This window comes from Balaenoptera acutorostrata, chromosome 4 (assembly GCF_949987535.1).
Source record: "Balaenoptera acutorostrata chromosome 4, mBalAcu1.1, whole genome shotgun sequence".
Classification (NCBI taxonomy): domain Eukaryota; kingdom Metazoa; phylum Chordata; class Mammalia; order Artiodactyla; family Balaenopteridae; genus Balaenoptera; species Balaenoptera acutorostrata.
This window is the reverse complement of record NC_080067.1, coordinates 133,148,496-133,166,036: the sequence shown is the minus strand read 5'-3', so window position 1 is coordinate 133,166,036 and position 17,541 is coordinate 133,148,496. Positions and strand designations below refer to the sequence as shown.

Below are 17,541 nucleotides of genomic sequence, written 5' to 3'. Positions count from 1 at the left end.
TCTGGAGATCTGTGTAATACTTGGGTCAAACATGAATGTCATAAGAACATATTGATTACTGTTCATGCCTGCACACAGTTTGAGACATTAATAGAAAACTGGGCTAATGCCCAATGAATGAAGATTTCATCTGGTGGATTTATTATAAAGAAAATGTGGAAAACCAGATTCTTAAACATTTGGCAATTAAAGAGTTTCCTTGTTCCTCCTTATCCATTGTTCCTAGATACTTTACAAGGCTTCTAAGCCATTTCTGTCTGACTGGTCAAGAAGTGAAGTTTTAATAAGATGAAAATAAGTAATGTTTAAATACTAGGTGCAGAACTCCAATGTCAAGAAATATTGAGGTCAGCTGTCTTCAGGAACTGTATATTTCAGTCTAATTTAGTTGTTAAACCTAAAAACCATTTCATGCAGTATAAGTTAGGAAGTAGATCGGGATCCAGTTAATTAGGTGGGCCAGGTCTTGTTAATGATTTGTTTCTTTTGGTTCTCACTTACCCATTCTATGAAATGTTTCAAATACATTTTCTTTACGATATAAGCTCACTGGGAACAGGTACTAGGTCTCTGGATGCGTGTTATTGCTGATGACACCTGATACAGCACTCACAACTGTAGCTGTGTTTCAGAAGTAAACTCATAACATTTTGCTTAGATCTCCCTGCTTCATAATTCTATTCTGAATTGTCAGAATTAACTAAAAGGTGGAATCCACATTAAGATCGTGCTTCACGACCATAGTGCCACTCATTGTGGCAAATTTCTTTTGACTCCAGATGGATTGTATCCCCTCTGCCAGCCACTCTCCCTGCCCCTACTCCATACACCTCCCCGTCTCTGGAAAGCTCTCTTCCTATGGCAGGAGTATTGAAACTCCAAGGGAAAAACCACGGTGAGAAGGAACAAAAGATACCTAGAATGTGTTCAGATCTAAATACGAAGTCAGGAGATTTTGTGATAATGCTGTGATTACTATCAGATACATGTGTTTATCATGATCAGCTGAGTTATGTACCATTTGGGAAAACTCCATCCTAAGTAATTTCGTTTTTGATAATTAATCTCACCCAGAAAACACTTATTTGATAGTAATGTTAATGACCTCTCCTCACAGAATTTTGTTAACCACTGTGGAAAGAGGGCCACTTCAAAATGTGTCATTCCACTATATTTACAGAGCTATATTCCACAAATATTTACAGAGCTGTAATGTGCAGGGTGAAGATGGGCAAGAGGAAATGGAAAAGCTGATAAAATCATTCTTTCCCTGAAAGGCTGTGTAAAAGGATGGAAAGGAGTTGATTCCTGCTGAGGCTTTGGCATCAGCATGTATCAGATTTCTTTTTCATCTTTTGAACAGATTGCATAATTGCAGAAGACATCGCTTGTGATGTGTTTAGCCAGTTTCCCAGGTCTGGTATAGTAGCTGGTATTAAATTAACACATCGACACTACCGCTTCTTGACTACAAGTGGGACTAGATAATCATAAGTATTTCCAGTAGGTAACTGGCTTGTATGAATCCCTGGTATTTTTCCACTGAACCAAAAATTAGACCCTAACATGACAAGTATCAGTAGAACATACAATGCTTTCTACTTTGTTACTGAGCTTAGATTAGAATTGAGGAATGTGGGTACTACTTGATTCCTAGGTGATACCAAATTTTCCAAAAGGCTTTTTTTCCTGCTTTTTTTTTTTTTTTATCAAATGAAAGATTCTTTAAATTCTATGGTGCTTTACAATTTTCAGAAGTTTCACACACATGATTTCATATAATCCTGTAATAACCCCGTTTTTTCCCCTGCCCCTCCCCCCTTCCCTCTCCCTACCGGTAACCACTAGTTTGTTCTCTTTATCTGCTTCTTTTTTGTTTCATTCATTGGTTTGTTCTATTTTTTAGATTCCACATATAAGTGATGATATCATACAGTATTTGTCTTTCTCTGTCTGACTTACTTCATTTAGCATAATGCCCTCAAAGTCCATCCATGTTGCTGCAAATGGCAAAATTTCATTCTTTAACTAATAATATTACAAAAGGTGGTGTATAATATAACCACAATGAATACAACAGTGTGTTGTTTTCAGGAAAAGGAGTGGGAAAACATAAGTGTGTAATTTATATATTATTTTAATTCCATTAATACTGCACAGTCCCAATAGTTTAAATATTGTTTTTCCTATTTTCTTCCTTTCCCTTTCCCTTTTGTTTCTTCCTTCTTTGCTCCCTGCCCTCTTTGTTCCTCCCTAGATTTTAACATCTGTTACACATAGCGCTGTCAAGCTCTTTATACTTGTATAGGGCACCCACTGAAAACTTCCTCTGTGAGGCAGGCAATGTTGGTTTTATTAGTCTCACTTCACAGGCACAGATAATGAGGGTCAGCGAGACTGAATTTCTTGCAGTAACTCACACAGCTATTTAGTAGTAGAAAAAGGACCGAAGCCCAAGATCTTTCAATTCTCAATCCAGTGTTCCTTACAGTATGAGAAGAGAATTGTACTAGAGCCAATAACCACCTGATTTACAAAGTCAAATCATTGAGGGAAGGCTACGAATTGGAGGCACTAAGTAACACTTTAAAAAAAATCTCACTGTAAATGTGTCTCATAAAGGACACAGCCATGTCGCTGGAACCTCCGTGGTTCCAGGATAAATTTCTCTGCGTGATCAGGTTTCCACTTTATGGTAGTAACAGGCAACATTCTTATATATTACTTGCTGCTTGAACAAAAAATTACTGTTTAGCGTTACCATAAGTACCCTCTAAAATTTCTGTCTGTATCTAAATAAATACTTTAGACAAAAGAGATTATTTTACTAAAGTTAATACTTAGAAAGGTGCTACCTAGAAAACAAATAAGATTGTCTTAAACATTAAGCGTATTAAAATTCAAAGCAAGGCTTGAAGAGAGAAAAATGCCTGTTATGTTCGGCACGCACCCTTCCTGACCTTTTTATCAGATGCAGGATCCGGTGCCACACTGGGTTATTTTTCTCTAAGCCACGTATCTGCCTTGGGCATCCCTGCTCTAAGGTGTCTTGCATTCCTTGTCTAGATGGAGAGAGTGTATTAGGTTGCCGTTGCCCCTTTCCTCCCATGGAGTGGATGATTTCCCTTGAGAGTGAGCTGGCTTTCTCATTTCACCCTTTGCTTTTTAGTTATGCCTCTGGCACCAGACGGTAAGATCTGTCTTAATCATTTGAACATTTTATTAATTATCTCATACGGGATTCAAGCACATCATTATTACTCAAGAATATTTTCTTTGCAAAGCATTCAACCCCTTTCCACTTGAAGTACTACTTTTCATGGTGTTACAGGTCCGCTATTGAAACTGATGCTCTTCTGCATTTGCCACTGTCCAGTAAAGGCAAGGTACGTTGCGTAAGGAGAGTTACTGTTGATTTATGGGGGCAAAGTAGGGTTAATAGTTTAATCCAAAGGAATTAGAAATTAAGGAATTACTACCTTGAATCTCATTTTGTTTCATTTTATACTCAAGGCTTTCCAAACTTACAAGTAGTAATGACAAGGAAGCTATTCAGATATGGTCAGATGAGAAATGAAAGTTACTCAGTTCATTTTAATTTTGAATTTTACTGTTTTAATAAAATTTTAGGGCAAGCAAACATTGTTTTCTAGGTGACTACTTTTGTGTCAATTACCTACAGCTATCTTGATCTTCTTTAGTGTGAAAAGCATGTATTTGGATACTTTGACAGATATTTTACCAGCGTCGTTTTTTGGATTTATCCTAAACAATTCTCTTGAGACACAGTAAACAGCAGAACAACATTCAAGATTGCTACATAAGACTCCATCTAACTTTTAAGAATGGGGATAGGGATGGGAAAACATTTTTATTGTGGACTCTAAGGACTTTTTTAAATGCCCAGATGCCCCAGTGCGATAATCGAGTAGGATAGCTAGTCAGTGCCTCTGGCTCCTCCAGTTCTATGACCTCTGAACTCTGTAGATCCGATCCCTTATGAAGTCCTGGAAGATGTGTGTGCTCAGGCTGTATAAATGTACAGTGGGAACGATGCTTGATGAGCCTGGCCTCTGCACATGAGATGGATACCAAACCCTTGAATATTCTATATTTTTAAGGATTGTCTACATTGTGCTCTCATAAGGAATGATCAGAATCCCTGGGCATTTCTTCATCAGGGAAGGCTAATCACTCACCTCAGAGAGACCTCAGACTTCTTTTTATGTGATCTTCCACTTTGAATATTAGTCATACTCCAAAACCAGTTTATAGAGTCTGATTCTCAACTGTGTAAAACAAAATATGCATGGAAAAGAAATCTCACCAGTGTTTATCTCCAATCAGTGGGATTACAGGTTATTTTTATTTTATTTAAGGCTTTTTCTATTAATTTCTATAATAAACGAATAGTTTTTATGTTCAGAAAAAGCTGGGCCATGAAATCAGTACATAAAATTTTGTATCTACCTTCAGTTTAGTGATGGTTAAAAAAGAGTCAAAAGGCTTGAAAGGACACACAGAATGATTCTTAATTTGTTTTATCTATTGGTAGATATGCTTTAGGAGTTTTATATAGTAGGAATAACTTCTTATGGGAAAATATATTTTAGAAACACCATGCTGCCGAAATAAAAGGATAATGTCTCCCTTCTTACCTTTACCCAATTTTAAGCAGCAATAATCATCAAAAATTCTTCAGAAAAGATCCTTTTTTTAATATTTATTTATTTTATTATTTTAATTTTGGCTGTGTTGGGTCTTAGTTGCGGCACGTGGGATCTTTCATTGTGGCTCAAGGGCTTCTCTCTAGTTGTGGGGCACAGGCTCCACAGCACGTGGGCTCTGTAGTTTGCGGCACGCGGGCTCTCTAGTTGAGGCGCATGCACTCTGTAGTTGTGGCACGCCGGTTCCAGAGAGAGCTTTGTTGCCCCGCAGCATGTGAGATCTTAGTTCCCTGACCAGGGATCGAACCCGAGTCCCCTGCATTGAAAGTTGGATTCTTCACCACTGGACCACCAGGGAAGTCCCGAAAAGATCCTTGATCTTGCTTAATGTTTGTTTGTTTGTTTTCTCAAAAAATTGCATCTGGAAGCTACATTTGTTTCAGGGTGGATTGTTGAATAGGAAGACTACATTTATCCTATAGAGTCCTTCTGGGTAGGGAAGGACTTAGAAGGTGAAGCCCCTCCCATTTGGTAAAGCAGGAAAACCCATAAAAATGTTTTCCTTCCATTTAGGCCATCTGCCAAGATCAGTGATCCATGTTGGTCCCAGTCATGCTGGCTCCAGCTTGATTTGCTTTCTGAAAGTTTGTGAAGGGGAATGAGTTGAAAGATTGATTTTGTAAATCAAACTTAGAAAAGAGAAATTTCGTGGTTTTTGTTGCCTCCAATGCCAATTTAGCTTCCTCTTCTCGTTTTAATTGTTGTATCTGCTATTATGTTCCTATTCTGGGACTTTTAACAACTTATGTTTTGTCGGGATAAGAGCTATGATAGCATGAATAATTAGTGAAATGTTTGATTTTGTCTTTTTTAACTGGAGGTATATTTAGGAGTTATTACGTAATATGAGTCATTAAGAAAAAAACAACAACTTTCGAAAATTTGCCGTTATACTTTATGGGTGTGCTCCATTGTCAGTGTTGTGCTAAAATACACAGTTATCTGCATGGGTCCTAGATGATAGGCAAGAAAAAGAAATCTCAGTTTATTTGACATGATATTGTCCCAACACTTCTCAGTAATGCATTGAAAAGTATATATACTGAGGTTAATAGGCATCTCATTTGTAATATGTGCTGCAGGTTGCAGTTGTGTGCTTGAAATTCACTGATTACAGAAGTAACACATGTTCATTGTATGAAGTTTAGAAAATGTGACCACTACCAAAAAATAATAACCAAAAAACCATCTGGCTTCCTTTCAGTCTATTTTTTGGCATATATGTTTTGTTTTTATTATTTTTAATAGTTATGTAATTCTGTTTCCCATTTTGTCACCAGCTTTTTTTTCACCTAACATTTTTATACTTTATTCATGAAATTTAATATTCTTTGAAAACACTCTTTTTAATCTAGCATTACACCGGGCACTACAATGTGTCTATTCCTTATTTCTGGCAGTTAGGTTGCTTGTTTTGTTGTGATTGTTGTAAATGATGCTGTGACAAACATCGTGGTAGATATATTTGCTTTCATTTGATTTTTACAAACAGTTATTACCTGCACGTGTTGCACATCTTATAGTTGCTTTTATAAAAGATATGTACTATTTAATTGTATGTATTAAAATATGGAGGAAGTTTTTTAACTGATATGTGATCCTGAGTATACAGATACCTCTATATTTAGCTCTGATATTTTTATTGATAATTAGTTAAAAACCATTCATAATTTCTATTATTTGTTAATAATAAAGAGACTATTTAAAATATGTTTTCTCTAAATTTCCAACTTGGGAAATAGTCAATTGACTATTCACAAAGACATAAACCCTGCAAAAGTGACTAATAAGAGTTGTAATTTATATATTCATTGTGTAAGGTTTTATTGACCACCTGCATGTGCTTGATCCTGAAGATAGGTGAGATGTGGTCCCTCTTTCTGGGTTTATAATGTAGGAGTAGGGGGCTTCTGGCTAAGAACTTTGAGGAAGACTTGGCAAGAAGTAGCATTGTGCCAGGATTTCAAGGATGGGGGCAAGAATGGAGATATATTTTAGGTATTTAGACAATGATGAGCAAAGTCCTGAAGGTAGGACCTTAAAGGCTATGCATCATTTTCAGGAAGAGGGAGTAGTTGGTTATGATAGGGTATTAGTTTTTTAAAAGCATTAGTGTTTTCATTCATTTATAGTAAATACTATTATGTTATCATTTTAAATTTAAATTTATATCTAACTACTTATTTTCAGGCTGGCATCGAATATATACCTCTTTCCTTTTATGTATATGCACATGATACTTAACTGTTGTCTTTTGGCAACTGAGGTTAGAATTTTTGAGAGTAGAAAACATTTTTTTTTAAGCTAATAATTCAATCATAATAAAAAAGATGAGTAGAAACTCAGGAATCACCTGCTGCTCTGGTTGCCATTTTTATATGAAATGCCAGCACTATTTGAGTTGTATATATGTATTGTGGCTCTCTCCAAGAGATACTGGGATATGAATTTTTTTTTAATTGAGATTATTATGGATTCTCCATACAAGTAAATTATGACCCCCATTATTTACTGTTTGCTTTTATAAACAGCAGTTAAATTCATGAAAAGTATATTCTGTGTTTAATTTCTTTTATTTTTTATATTGCTTTTAGATTGTTTCCATATAAGAGAGACAGATGCTGGCATCCAAGAAATTTTTAAAAAATCACATGTAACTTAAACTTCACATGGTCACATTTTCACCTACTTTATTAAAAAAGGGCAAAAATGCCTTTAGATATAGTAACACATCAGCTAGAGTGGATGTATGTTATTTTGAGTTTTTAATTTATCTATGTATTTGGAATCGGTACTGTCATATCAGATCTGATGGTCTTGAAACATTTACTTTTCTGTGCCAACCAGTAAACAGATGCTTCCTGGTTGCATCTGCATAATGTAACCATGGTAATCATTAGCTTGCTGTTTTAACATAAATTTAATATGAAGGACCATAATGTTTCCAGCTAACCTCAAGTTGTGTCTTTTGTCATGGACTTTTCTTTTTTCCTGATGTGATTGAGTAGAAGTGATTATGGTAGGGAATCAAGAAAGAAATGGACTTCCATCAAAGTTCTCTTTTCACTCTGGGAACTTCTTTTTTAGGTGATGTGTTGCTTGCCATCACTTCCTACCTGCAACAGAGAAAGGAAACTGATTTTCCCTTTTGTGTTTACAGCTCAATTCTCATCATGTTATTTCCCAAAACAACACATTTGAGATCTTTTCTTGATTTTGCTTACTGTTTTGGCCAGTAAATAACTTTCCAAAGAACTATAGTAGAAAATATAATTTGTATGACAGTTGTATAAGATTTGGGGGGAATTGGGGTACCATGTTTTAATACCACATGAATAATTGTAACCAGAAAGAGAAGATAAAATGTAAGAAAATCTCTAGAGTGGTACAGACAACTATCATTATGGTTCCTAGGACGGGAAAGTGACTTAAACCCAACATAACAATTGGAATTCAGTAAATTAACTCAGACTCTTACCACGAAATCCTAGTTTTCATTATATTTTAATTAGCAAACTACATTTTAAAAGTTATGTAAATAATATGTAAAATATATTAGACATAGACTTAATGCCATCACAAATTACAGGAAATTTTTGATGTATTTCTTCTTTAGGAAAAAGTACTGAGAAATGCTTTTTTGTGGACTTAAAAAAATTTAGTTTTGATCATGTTTAATTAGGTACAGCATATCTTTATAATATCTCCAAACAGTACCCATTAAAGTATAACTGTATTTACTATGAAGGGAAGAGTTCATTATATCAAGCATACTACAGTGAAATTTGGGGAAATAATTTCTCTGAGGTATTTTAATGCATTTCAGAAAAGTAATTTGATGTTTGTATGTAATGAAAGAATTGACCAAAGAGCATTGAGGCAAAAAGTATACACAAAAGAAAACATCATGAATGTAAGAAATGACATAAAGATGACAGCCAAGATGAAGCCCGAGTAAAGATGTATTTCAATGTTCAACTTTTAGTACTCGACACTGCGAGCGCTCAGTGTTGGTTTTACTCAGCAGTCTAGAGATAAATTCTGTTAGTTTTCTTTTTTATCGCAGTAGTCACAGAGTGGCTTCATTAAACTTTTTCTCTTCCACATCCCTTGATAAATTTCAGCTCTTGCTGGCGATGTGATGTGTCCCAGGAATCTTTTTTTTTTTTTTCTTCTGTCAGTGAGTCTCAGACTTTAGCTTTGAATCCTGGCGGTGAAGGGAAGTCCCAAGGCAACAGCTGTGCTGCAGTCTGGAGAGAAGGCAGTCCAGACTGGAGGAGAATGCGAAGGCTCCCAGGAAGGAGGTCTCCAGACCAAAAAATACCATAGCACTGACGCAGTACCTGATGGGCCTGCCTGTACTTAGTGTGGTTATAGAGTTCTGTTGCAGAGTTCGGGAAAGATGCAGTACGGATGGGTGCAAGAGAAGATGAAGCAAGTGTAAAAATGGGGCAGGTATTAACTTTAGAAAAAGAAAAACCAGAAGTTAAAAAATAACAAACAGCTGTAAGAGAAAAAAGAAAGAATATGCCATTGCCAGGGTCTGAACAATACTGAGGCAGTCACGATACAGATGCTATTTACATGATAAAACTATACTGGAAGGAAGGTGGGAAGGGAAGGGGTAGACTCACCTTCACATTAGGAAGACTGAAAGTGGAAAAAGCAAAGAAAATAGCTGTTTAAGTACAGAGTTTAAAAATATGGGGTGTATAGCAGAGAGACAGCTAAATGACTTTTATTACCTCTTTTTGCTACAGAGAAATTTATCAAGTAGGTCTATGGCAGGAAGAAGTTGAGTTTAGGCTTCCGGGGATTTTTTTTAATCTAGAAATTTTCTTTTAAGATTAGAATTTGTGAGTGAAAGTAGTGTTAGAGGTGTCCTTATTTAGCTAACTTTGAGCTGGATAAAGTTAAACTGTGATTTCATAGAGGGGAGCTTGTTGTGTATTGTGTATTTCCTTAGAAGATGTTTGCTTCTCCATGGGCATAATTTATGACTATATGTATATAAAATTATCCTTATACCTATTTTACAGAATTCAGGGCAGAATGTTACTGTTTTAGATGTTGTAGAGGTTTGTAGTTGTGATTGTTTTTACTCTGGAAACATGCTGATCTTCTCTGCTGATTTAGTGACAGGTGTTTGTTCAAGGACCCAAACTCAACATGATCAAAACTCGACTTCTCTCCCCCGGAAGTTCTCTCCTAACCACAAATCTGTTGAAATCTCTAATCATTTTTACACTTGCTTCAAATTTGCTTTATGACCAGATGGTATGAACTTTTTCTGTGAGTAAGATGAGGGATTGCTGTAAGAATAGGAGATAAGGCTGGAGCATACAGTAGAAGTTTCTGGAAAGAGGATGAGGCATAGTATGGATCCTAAGGCATAAGTAGAGAAAATGAAGAGATATGAATTAGAAAACATTTTCCGGGGACAACAGTTTGTGTCGGTAATATTGGTACATAATGTTGGAAAATTAGAACGGAACTAAGATGGTTGATTAAGTTTGGAATAGCACAGAAATTACAGTTTTATTTGCAAAGACATTAAATTCATTTGATTGTTTCTTTTATGTGGTGTCTAGAAAAATATCTGAACAGTCAATGCGGTTTTAAGCCTTTAATTATGTCAGTTCTTTTAATAGATAGTATATTGGATTAGAGAAAAAACTCCTTATACTTTGGAGTAATATTTCCATTAACTGTAATAACCTGGCCACACAGCGCCTCAACATGTTTTGAATTTAAATAGTCCATAATAGGATAGTAAATTGGGAGAAAGTTTTACAATTAGTGGATTTGAGGGCCTATTGAGGGAAAAGAATAATCATAGAGCTATACTGGGAATAAACAGTACATGGTCCTGAAGACTAAGATGCCCTTCCTGCAATGCTTGTAAATTTGGAAATAATTGTTTTTTTTATCAGAAATGTAAGCTCTATGAAAATTGGGACTTTTGTTTCATTCACTGAAATATATTCCCAGAGCTTTAAGCATGTCATGGCACATAGTAGGTACTTAATTAAGTGCATATTGAATGAATGAATTGAGGAGTTAGATGAATGTCTTAAGGAAGGAAATCTTAAAGAAGAAATAACCTAAACACTGGGAAGGCAAAGGGCGTAAAGCAGTAATTTCACATGCCTAAAAGAATCTCCAAGACTATAGAAATAAATGTCATTTACTTATGCCAGTATTTATCAGTAGGGGAAAGGCAGGTTTTACTTAACAACCAAGAAATAACATAGGAATCTCAGATTAGGTAGAAACTAAGATTTTTTTGGACCTGGATAAAAGAACGTTAAATTCTTATCTCTGGGAAATTAGGGTCTAATCTATATGTGTCTAGTTTAAAGCCAGTGTAAAAATTAATAAAGAGAAACCTCATTTAAAATGGAATCAGGCATCCCTGAAGTGGGAGCTCTTACGTACACACCACCCATCGCAGCTTTACATTTCTGAGCAGCAAGGTCTCTACTACCCCAGCAGGGGGAAGGAAGATTTCCTCCTTGCCCAATAACAAGCCCAGCCAATGGGAAACTCTGCAACTCGGCCAATGAGAAGCCATCACCACCCTGAACTCTCCCTTTCCCTTCAATGGACTTTTGCTTAGATCAGCCCCGCCCAACTTCCTCCTCTTTCTCTATAAAGTAACCTTCCTCTCCTTCATTTGCAGGGCTTGCCTGTGATATTTGCTATAGCTTGATTGTCCCGAACTGCAATTCCTCTGCTATTCCTGAATAAACTCACTTTGCTGGTGAAATAACTGGCTGTTTTATTTTAAAGGTTGACACCAGTATTACCAGAGGCATCTGTATTCAGACATAAAACATACCATTAGATTAGTTTATGACAGTTTCATTATCTTTAGCTTTTAAGTCTAATAATAACAAAGGGTTGTTTTAACAGAAACCCATTTCTAAGTATCATTTATAATGGTAATGGAATCTACAAACTTACTTCAGATTTTTATGTTGTATCTTAAGAGTTAGGATAATATATGTGTATACTAACCATTAATTCCTATCGTATTGAAATGCCTTTATTAGATGATGAGGTGAATGTGGTGCTTAGTAGGTAATTGATATGTAGATATTAATTACTCCCCTTCTAGAGGTTTAAATTTTCTCATGACATTAAAATTTGGGCCATCCTATTGATTTATTAATTTAGGTGTACATGTATTTTCAAAAATGTTATCCAGCTGGAGTTCCCCTAAATCTTCCCCTTTTAGTCTTAACTACTTTGAGAGAAATTTTTTTTTTTTTTTTTTTTCCGCTGTCACTGAAGATCTCCTTCTTTATTGTATATCTTCATCAGCTCCAGGTTGCTGGTTTCCTATGAGTTGGTCATGTGACTCTTTCCTCTTGCTTTATTGAAAACAGAATTAATTGTCAGTCAGGAGCTTATGATATTCTGCATTATCTAAGCATATTTAATATAGTAGGCTCATTTTCAGTATGCCAAGAAGTTATCCTGTTTTGCCATTTAAAGAATTTTAGCTTCTTTTTCTATTTTTGTTCTCATTTTAAATTTTTAGCCAAAATTCTCAACTGAGTCATGGGTACCAGTGCATATATTTTCTTCAGTAGGTTCTTTAACTTCACTGTATCTGAGATTGACTTCATAATGACCTTTGGTCAGTAGACCCTTTATTTTATTTTATGTGTCAGCAATTTTTAGCCTTCTCATATTTTGCTGTTCATCAAAGACCCCTGGGTCCTCAGGTCAATCACTTAACCCCATATCTTTAATTTCCACCCTTGCTCTACCCATTCACAGCTGTGCTTCTTGACACGATAGTCAGCCATTCCTATCTTATCTTTGCAACATCGGCCCCCCTCCAGTTAGCCATTATCAGGTATCCATCCCTTCAACTCCAGTGAATGAGCTCTTTGCCCAGACATTTTTTTGTCCTTCTTGACGTCTCAGTGGTATCTAACCCTGCTGATCACTGCCTTCTCCCCACACTATTATTATGCTCTTGCCTTTGTTATTCTCTCCGCTGACTCCCATTCTTCCTCTGGCTCATTTTTCTGTAGCCTTCTCAATATTGGTGTTTATATGAGTCCTCCTGGGTTGTTTATTTTCTCACAATACACATACTAGGAAACCTCATCAGTGCATTGGTTTCCCAAAGCCCTGGCTTGATGAATCCTGAGTTATTAAATCCAGCCCAGGCCTCCAAGTACTTACCCATCATCAGACTTCCTATGACTCCCAGAGTCTTGATAATTAGCCTTGTCCCTGCAGGATAACAGCAGGCAGCAAACTGCTAAGAGTGCAGAGTATTGGTTGGCTCTTAGCTTTCCTGGACATTTCATCTAAGATGTATGCCAGATTTCCTTACCAATAACTGGTGAATTTAGGAGTCTCAGATTAAACACAAAGCACATGAGCATGGGATATGCCTATCCTATTTTTCTCTGTTGGTTTATTGTATCATTTGGGATAAAAATCTGTTTTAGGCAAAAGGTAGGATTGTTTTCAACTTTTATTAATATCTCCTGGACCCTTGATTTCATGCAAAGGAATTAATTGCATTTGAATGAGCTTAATGCATCAGGCTATTGATGCAAAAATACACCTCATGCTGGGCTATCACCATCATCAAGGGCTTTTGTTGTTGCTTTGTTTTATTTTGCTTTTTCTGTGGGTTAATGACAACTAGTATGCAAGAATAAAATGAATCAAACTTAAGTCCCTAGTAAATATTCATGTATTCATTTTTCACATTTTTTAAAGAAATGAAGATATGCAATTAAGCATAATCCCCTCTTAAAATTTGACTTTAAAAAACATTTAGCTATTTTAACTTATATATAAATTTCTTACAAAATATATATTTTTTATATAGATGTGATCTCAGTGTTGGATTTACCATCTTACGCTGTGAGGATATCTTCTATTCGTACTAAGATTTGTAACTGGAAGAAGAGAATTAAATCATTTGGAAGCAAAACATGGAAAACTGCCCCAGCGTAGGAATATTAATTAAACAGCTGCCTAAATGATTAAAGAACGATAAGATGGTCTTATCAAGTGCTCAGATTTCCAAGAAAGCACACATACCACCTATTACTTATTGTTATAGTTGATGAATGTTTATATGCACATGAGAACTGTTATCAAAGATGTCTTTTGTACTTACTTGGTGTGCAGTTGGCTTTTTCAATACCTCAGCCCTGTCTTCCCAAAGAGATGGCCTTCTATACATGGCCTTTGAAATATGCATTTTCTAAGATTTATGTAAGTAGCCAACTTCTTCCCTGTTATAGAAATTTAAAAGCTAAGGCTTTGAGATATCCAGATAGTTTAAACATCAGTCAAAAATGAAACATCTAGAATCATCATGTAATGGCATGAGTGGGAAGGGTGTCAGGCCAAGAGGGGGAACTGACCTTATGCTTCTTTTGACTGGGAGAAAGGCGGACATGCCTGCCTTATGTAATGGTGACCTTGAGTAAACCCTACGTTAAGCCATTAAATGGGTCACCTTGAGCTTACATAATGTAGATCCTGTGACCTGTTAGCCTAATTGCATTGTTAGAAAGTCTGCTTTGGACCAGAAAATAGCAAATCACTTACACTTTTCTTAGATGATTCTGATAACCAAATATTCTTGCCAAAATCAAAAGTTTTTCCTCAGCATTTTCCCAAAACCAGAACATTTCTAGGTTAAAACAACTGAGACTCTAAGTATGATTTTCCTTTGGTCTACATTTTAGTCATCTTTACAATTTTGAGTGAAAGCCAGAAACTGTATTATTTGGAATGAGAGATACCTTGGAATTACCCCTGTATTTGAAAGCCTTAATCATATATAATTTCCTCATTTATAAATGTTAAATCTGAAATGAGAGATTTGCCTTCTTCAAACATGTTTTGTGTGCCTTCTCTCTGTAACAGGGCCTTACTTTGAAAAACTAGCTCAGATTTAGTGTGATTTAAAGGCTGAGCTTCTGCATGCCTGGAATTCTTGCTCTTCAGAGTATTTGCTCCCTGGAAAAGTCAACTGAAGACGGAGTTGTCACGTGACTTTGGACTGTTGACCCGGAAGACGTTTGGGTAATGGAATGGGCTTTGGCAGAGTTCTGCTGCTTTCTGGTTGAGGAGAGCCAGGAGAGGAGGGCAGGGCTGCACAGGGCTGGCTGTGTTCAGATGGGAAGAACCAGTCTGAAAATGTTTGAAGCCTGAATGTGCCTTCATTTGATCATTTACTTTATTGCTTAAGAGAATTTTAAACTGCCACATCCATAGTGGGCTGTAGCTTGTAGTGACACATATTTAAATGATCTTGCATCTAAACAAATGCATTCACTCTCTGCCTGCTGTGTAAAATCGGAATGACACCTGTACTCTGTTGGAAAGGAACAGACGTTTTCATTACAAACTTCAGTCAAGCAGAAAAGTAGCAAAGTGAGCAGAAATTTTCATTTACATCCATGATTGAAGTTGCAGTGATAAAAAGAAAATCGCTAGGTTCAAGAATAGCCTTGTTCTCATTCTGTTATACGACACGGGGGATTTGGTCAATACAGAAATAGTTTTTAATACTTAATGTTGTTGAGGATGGCTCTGATCAATAGTTTCAAATTGTGCATATCTTTTAACTGACCTTAGATTTTTCTAGGGTTTTTGTAGTATCTTTAAACAGACTCCAGTATCCCCTTATTATCAAGTCCATTATTTATTTGTTAAAATGTGGGCTTTATGTTCCATTACCGCAGAGATTCACAGTAATTTCTTTGCTTGTAGTTGTGAGTTTCAGCAGGTGTAGACAGATAACTCAGTTGGGCCAAACTTAGAAGCCATCATAAGACACTGGATTAGAGAGTAGGATCAGAATCTTCCAGGGGAAATTCTCCAAATAGTTCATGATATACCTTTTGGAGTATATATATAAGCTTTAATGTAGTAATTTCCTGCCCCAAACCCTCTTCCTTGGAAGTCTAGAAATTCAGTTATTTCAGTTCTCTCAGGAGCAATAAGCCCTGGCAAACTGATTGACAGTAATGAAGCTAAGCCTTGTTTCCAAATCTGAGTGGCAGGTCCTAAGTCCACCGTGGAGTGGTAACAGAGGGAGAGATTCTAATTTAGCCGGATCTATCCCCATGAAAAGATCACATGATATTTGAAACATGACTCAGTAGAACTGGATAATTTCTTTCTTTTTTTTTTTTTTTTAATAAATTTATTTATTTTATTTATTTATTTTTGGCTGCACCGGGTCTTTGTTGCTGTGCGCGGGCTTTCTCTAGTTGCGGTGAGCAGGGGCTACTCCTCGTTGCGGTGCGCGGGCTTCTCATTGCGGTGGGTTCTCTTGCTGCGGAGCACCGGCTCTAGGTGCGCGGGCTTCAGTAGTTGTGGCACGTGGGCTCAGTAGTTGTGTCTCGCGGGCTCTAGAGCGCAGGCTCAGTAGTTGTGGCGCACGGGCTTAGTTGCTCCACGGCATGTGGGATCTTCCCGGACCAGGGCTCGAACCCGTGTCGCCTGCATTGGCAGGCGGATTCTTAACCACTGCGCCACCAACGAAGCCCAGAACTGGGGAATTTCTTAAACATGTTTTTATTGAAGAGCTTGATGAATCATGTATACTTATATTTTCTTCTGTTAGATATTGTGTCCCTCTCCCCTCGATAGTGTTTCGGGTACAATGACAGAATTCTAATCCTTTTTTCTGTGTTTTAACAAAGCCTTGGGAATTTAGAACAGTGTATTCATACCGTAAAAGGCTGTACTAATTCCAAATACCACATCCTAGATATTTCCTGGCTAGCTCTTTTGTTAAATGCCATGCTTTTTTTCTGCGTCATTCTCTCCTTACCTACTTCCTCTTGCCCTAAATAGTTTTGCATCTTTTAAGATATAATTTTTTGGGGGGGAAGTTGTGAATTAGAACATTCCTGAAATATAGAGCAACATTACTCCTCTGAGTGTTAGGAGACAACTTCATTGTCTCCTAAAGCTAGACATTTCAAGTCTAGTCTGTACACAAGAGAATCCAGAAGGGACACTTAATAAGCTCTCGAGGAGCACAGTGTGGCAATTGGGTGTTAGGGGTCTCCCACTTAGGAGAGAGGTGGGCTGGAACAACCAAGTCTGGGCATCATGAACATGTGGAGTGGTAGCTGGTTGTAAGCACGGATGATGAATGAATGTGTTAAAGGTCCTAGGCCAGACCAGCAGGGAAACGGAATGAAGGTAGTGAAACTCCTCTGCTAACCTTAGCAAGTGATAAAGAGTCCGGGATGTGGGGTCATGAGTAGTAGCTGTAGAGGTGAAAAGGAGAGGGGAGAACTAGAAGGATATATATATATATTTTTCACTCAGAGAATGGTTTACTGGAGTTCAGAATTTCAGAACATTTTTACATCTGACATGATCTGAGTTCCATCTGCAGAAATATGGATAGTTTGAGTGGAGTAGAGGTACAGCCTGTGGGGATAGGGACACAAATCGGTGATAAATATTCCTGGAGAAAATAGAAGCATAGCTTAGTGGGAAAGGGGACCTGGGTTTTACAACCAAGTAGAATTTGTTCAGCCCCCATTTGGGGCTCCCTCAAAATGTTGAATGTTGTGGTATGATGCACAGTCTGAGAAATCCCCCCAAACCTTCACCAGAAAGCAGTAGAAAGGGAGCAGAGCAGATGTCAGTGGAGGGTAGGAACCTGGATGAAGATGAAGTGGTAGAGAGTAATAGCTACTCAGAGGGGTGTGTTCCCTCCCCTACCCGGCTGGCCCAGGTCAACAAAGTGGATAAGGCCACCCAGTGTGACAGGAGCTGGTGGTACCAACGATGCACA

The 17,541-nt window shown here is 37.1% G+C and overlaps 1 protein-coding gene across 7 annotated transcripts in view; it reads left to right on the top strand.

Moving 5' to 3' along the window:
* Positions 1 to 17,541, top strand: part of APP (amyloid beta precursor protein) — a 277,465-nt gene that overhangs the window by 79,099 nt on the left and 180,825 nt on the right. The window lies entirely within an intron of this gene.